This window comes from Schistocerca piceifrons, chromosome 11, assembly GCF_021461385.2.
Source record: "Schistocerca piceifrons isolate TAMUIC-IGC-003096 chromosome 11, iqSchPice1.1, whole genome shotgun sequence".
In the NCBI taxonomy this organism is placed as follows: domain Eukaryota; kingdom Metazoa; phylum Arthropoda; class Insecta; order Orthoptera; family Acrididae; genus Schistocerca; species Schistocerca piceifrons.
In genome coordinates, this window is record NC_060148.1 from 40850476 (window position 1) to 40856274 (window position 5799).

Below are 5799 nucleotides of genomic sequence, written 5' to 3' on the forward strand. Positions count from 1 at the left end.
GTCATCCATGGAAAACACTTTCTTCTCTCTTCTTCGAAGTTTTTCACGGACACACTTCACATTTCAGTTAACGTTTTAATTCGTGCACAATGTCTGAGAAAAAATTGCAAGTTTTGGTCGCCTTGTCTTCCATTTCTACTTTCGACTGTATACCACAATCAATTACTTGAGAACCAACTGCACTCTGAAATAAAGAAATAATTTCGTTATATATGATTGAAATAACTCAAGGCTTGATGAAAAAATATTATAAGAAAACTTTGGGGGTGTGAAAACATCCTTATACTAACGATTTCGACACAATTCGCAGCTTCTGCATTGGATAAATGGGACATGCTTTCCACGGAAGAATTCTCATTGACAAAATTCTCCACGCAGTCAGTAGCTTCTGCAGAGGGCAAATCAAGCACGGATTCCAGGACACAACGCTAAAAACAAAACTATGGAACTGTATTACAACATTGCTTACACCTATGTAGCCCATTTGTGTCCGCACGAAATAAATTCACAAAAGTCAAAATCACACACATAGCAAAGAAATTAATTAGCTACCTCAAATGGAGAAGCATCGTTGTCACTCAAAATCCTAACATGTCGTCGTGGCTGTTTATTTGGTGGCATCAAATGTGTCGGAAAGTCAAAAATTGATGGCACTGCTTCGTGTCTGAGACGTTTCTTCCACGTTCCAGGGCTCACTACGTAATCATCTTGCCGGAAAAGGTTTCCGCAAAGAAAACTGCAAGACGTAGGTTTAAAATCTTTCCGCTTCACGGAAGTAATCCACTTCTTTAGCAGCTCTGGGTGCTTTAGAGGAAACCTGTTCAAAAACATCGAATTAGCAAACGCACTAAGTCTGTATTGTATCGGTAGTCCTATTACCTGTGAAATGGTAAGTCACTTTCCTTACTCCATCGCTTCGTACGCTTGAAAGCGGAACACGAAATCACCATTTCGATAATCCTTAATTCCTTATACACCGTACAGACCGAAAGAAACTTCTTGCCAAATTCGAATATGGCGGGCAATACAGACGACAGTAAGCAGCTGGTAGAGCCATCTATCGGTAGGTCCGGTAGTTGAGCATCCCTCATTTCGCTAGCTTTAGACGCCTGTGCGCTCCATGCGGCAGAGTTAACACTACCAAAGATCCTAAACACTTTGGTTCTCCACACGACCTATCGATGCAAGCGTTCGATAGCATAGTTTTCCATAGGCAAGACCCAGCGTAAAAATACAAATAATATTTACAAAACCAACCAATTATACATCGACATAAATGCATAAATATATATATATACAAATGGTAAAACAATTACAATATATAAAGACACAGAAATGTCATATCTTCAGGTAACAAATAAAGGGAAAGAATTTATAGTACAATAGATGGAAATAGGAGGATATTTATTTCCGGCGTTACATGCCCATATTTGACAGTTCTGTGTATTGATATATTCTGGCAGATGGAAGTGGGCTTTGTCTGTCCTCAAAATCTTCCACGGCGAATCATTATCCACTTCCGTGCGAGCAAGAAATTCTAAAGCAAAGGTCTCTCTTGCTGGCAGGTGAACAGGAAGCAATTCGTCCACATGGGTAATTTTGAATCGATAAAGGGAAGGATGCTTGGAAGAATTTTACACACCATGCTCACGGGCATGTCCAATGTTCGGGCAATTCTCCGTGCACTACACGTTTTCACACCACCACCCGTCTCCTCCTGCACTGCTGTGGCCACTGCTTCCACTGACGTCAAATCAATTCCTTTCGTCCCTCTACCAGGTTGCACACCAAAAGAACAGATCTTTTAGAATTTCCGAATTATTTTCTCTATACCCACAGCAGTCATCAGACCAACATCTTTTTTCAAACCCTTCAGCGTGCGGAACGTCTGCAGAGCGATGTGTGCACAGTCATTCTTGTAATAAAGGCCGAGCGGTTGTAGCCACTACAGTCTGGAGCCGCGTGACCGCTACGGTCGCAGGTTCGAATCCTGCCTCGGGCATGGATGTGTGTGATGTCCTTAGGTTGGTTAGGTTCAAGTAGTTCTGAGTTCTAGGAGACTGAGGACCTCAGCAGTTAAGTCCCATAGTGCTCAGAGCCATTTCAACCGTTTTTTGCAGTACAGTTTCACAAGCAGACCATGATCCTGCATTGGGACAGTCATGGTGAAGATTGCAGGCGCAAGAGGAGGAAAAGCCATTTACCTGGCGTATTTATACCAACTTCAGTGGGTGGTGCACATGACAGGTGTTTTCATTTACAAATTCTGACACATACAGCGCCATCTATTGATCGATTTTCACGCTATTTTTTTCATCTGCCCTACGTTTTCCCCCATTCTCTGATAATGTTCCGTTGCAATTTGATGTTATTCTGACCAGTGATGTTATTTATACAGCATTTTGTAAGTTTAACTTAATTATAATCACCCTGTATACAGCGCGAACATAAACATTAGGTAATGCAGCAGGTCAGTTTGTTACGACTTTTATTTATTATTCGCCAACTCACAACCAAAAGTGTCACCTCCCAACCTACCCTGTAATTGAATTGTTCGTTTAAAAAAAAGGCGTGACACAAAAGGAAAATTTTACACAGCGTAAATCACTCGTGCATTCATTGTTATTATAGTATCGTCAATGATTGTGTAGCATGGTGTACCTTTGTTTTGTAATTTTTAATTAACACAAAAGCAATTTTAAAAATTGCTGACTCACCACCTTTTTTGTACCCAATACCGCCAGTTTCCAGTTTCAGAATGTACAGCTACTGGAAATGCAGTATTCGAATCTATGTAACACTTAAAATAACCTGACAATGAAATGTTATATCCCAGAGACTAAACTCAAAGCTATAAATCCTTACAACTATGAGAAAGGTAAACAGTAATAGCACATGTTGTCAGCGCTTACCGTGAGGTATGACGGGAACAGAAGAAGGCGTGTCAGTTGTTTGTGTTAGGCAGCCAATAAGAGAGCAGCAGGCAGACGGCACGTTTGGAAGTAATGCATTCCGAAGTGGTGGGAAGATGGCGACAGCTTTTGAGGAAACACTAGTAAGAGCTGAAGTCCTGGAACAAGTACCGCTCTTTCACACTCTTCCACACCTACCTATACACGGAGAATCAACTGAGACGTTCGCCGTAAATATTGCAGAAATGGAAACTGCTATTGATGTGCAGTTTTCACACAGTGGATTAGTAGTCAGGGGTTCGCATTGTTTGCGAATAATCAGATTGCACAAAAAATACACTTTCTAAGTATTATTACAAACTGTAATGTTCTCTGGCAGCACGCAGCCAAAGTGAAAGTTAAAAGAACATTCGGATGTATAATGCTCACGGTAGCAAATAATTTATATGTATTTCTGTTAATTGAATTTCAAAAGGACACAAAACAAGGATCATGGGATGTAGTCGAATACAGTCGGGTGAAACTGAAGGAATTATATTAGGAAATGAGACACGTAAAGTAGTAAAGGAGTTTTGCTATTTGGGGAGCAAAATAACTGATGATGGTCGAAGTAGAGAGTATATAAAATGTAGACTGGCAATGGCAAGGGAAGCATTTCTGAAAAAGAGAAATTTGTTAACATCGAGTATAGATTTAAGTGTCAGGAGGTCGTTTCTGAAAGTATTTGTATGGGGTGTAGTCATGTATGGAAGTGAAACATGGATGATAAATAGTTTAGACAAGAAGAGAATAGAAGCTTTCGAAATGTGGTGCTACAGATGAATGCTGAAGATTAAATGGGTAGATCACATAACTAATGAGGAGGTATTGAATACAGTTGGGGAAAAGAGGAGTTTGTGGCACAACTTGACCAGAAGAAGGGATCGGTTGGTAGGACATGTTCTGAGGCATCAAGGGATCACTAATTTAGTATTGGAGGGCAGCGTGGAGGGTAAAAATCGTAGAGGGAGACCAAGAGATGAATATGCTAAGCAGATTCAGAAGGTTGCAGTAGTTACTGGGAGATGAAGAAGCTTGCACAGGATAGAGTAGCATTGAGGGCTGCATCAAACCAGTCTCAGGACTGAAGACAACAACAACAACTTAATTTTGTGAGGAAAAAGATAATTATGAATTTTTCTATTACAAATGATTATTCAAAGAGTGTGAAATACTATCTGTGGCGGAGGATGTGAAAACCGCCACAGAAGAAACGATATGTAATGAGAAATGACAAAGACTGTACGAGAATTAGTTAAGGTATAAATAGGCAATATATTGTAATAGAATCGCTTGTCTTCCGCACGGACTGAATTGGACAGGAAGTAGTCTTCATCTGTCATAAGTCGATGATCGACGCCATTTGTAGCAGGGTTTGTAAAAGATGTGTAAAGGTTTTAATTGTTTCAGTTTATATATATATATATATATATATATATATATATATATATATATATATATAATATATATAATATATATATATAGCGAAATCTGTTTGTCACAATTACTACATAGTTCGCACCGGACATTACGCATTTTATTTAAGAAATTTCAGCATTTTATTGGATATTGCTGGCGGTGAGGAGCTGCACCGCGAGCGAGCAGTCTGCAGCAGCGGCAGATTTAAATATACGATCGCAATAACGACCACATCCTAAAAAGGGTACAGGTAGAGGTGAAGGAAAATAATAAAGTGTTTCTTTTCACAGTATTCCAGACGCAGAATAAAAAGAGACAGTAGATTTTATCTTGTGCAGTCACAGGTGGATACAAGCTGCAGCTTTTGTAAATTTTCATTCAAAAATTGATAAATTCTGAACATATCGTAAAGTGTATTTAAAACTGGATAATTTTCATGAGAGCTTAGCAATATAAAAAAGAAAACATTTAAGTGTGGTAAAGATAGTCTTATGCTTCAAAGCTAGTCGGGATACATTGAGTTTAAAAAAAAATCCACTGCTACGTGAAAATGTTTGCTAAGTTTGATGGACAATAATATTTTCATTCTTACACAAACAGCTTTAGTACTTGAATAAAAGTAAAACTTGAATAATTATTATGGTATATTCAAATAAATTCATTTTTATTAATCTGCAACAGAATATTTCATACGTAAAGTAATAATCACAGATGAAAAATTTATTGCAGCCTTTCATTTCTCATTCCATCCATGTATATGGTAAGTTCAATCTCAACGGTTTCCCAATCAAATTAAACGCAAAAAGCAAAGAAAGTTTAAAACCAGACGGTCAACTCCCGAATAATTAAAACAGACAGAATCGCGTTAAAAAACGTACACGTTTTAAATGCAACAATGATTGTTGACGTTAACAGACTAAAAGTAGGGTAAATCAGAATGTCTATGGTACTTGCAAGATTCTAACGCGAGTCTTTTGAGATATCATACTTTGAAAAATTATCCCACTGACACCTGTGCAGTACCTTTGGCAGAACAATACAAGTACATGCACTAGTTACATGGATTCTGACCAATAACGAGACAATGGACCATCGCAGGGTTTTGCTCAAAATTACCAACGATAGCGGCAATACACACTTTCAGTGTGGTATGGAATAACTGCTGTACACATGCTAGCATTTCAGCGGAGATGGTCGAGTAGGCTGCAGTAATAAGTCGTTGCATATCATCGGGTGTAGTTGGTATTTCCTTGTAGACAGCTTTCGTCACAGAAAGCGTCAGATCCGGGGAATGGGCCGGCCAGGGTACATGTCTTCTGCGTAGAGTCCAACGATTTGGAACAATATGTGAAGACATGCTGTAATACTTCGTGCTCTATGGGCAGGGGCTATTCTAGAAGTCGGACATGGGGGTGGCCAATGGCGGGGG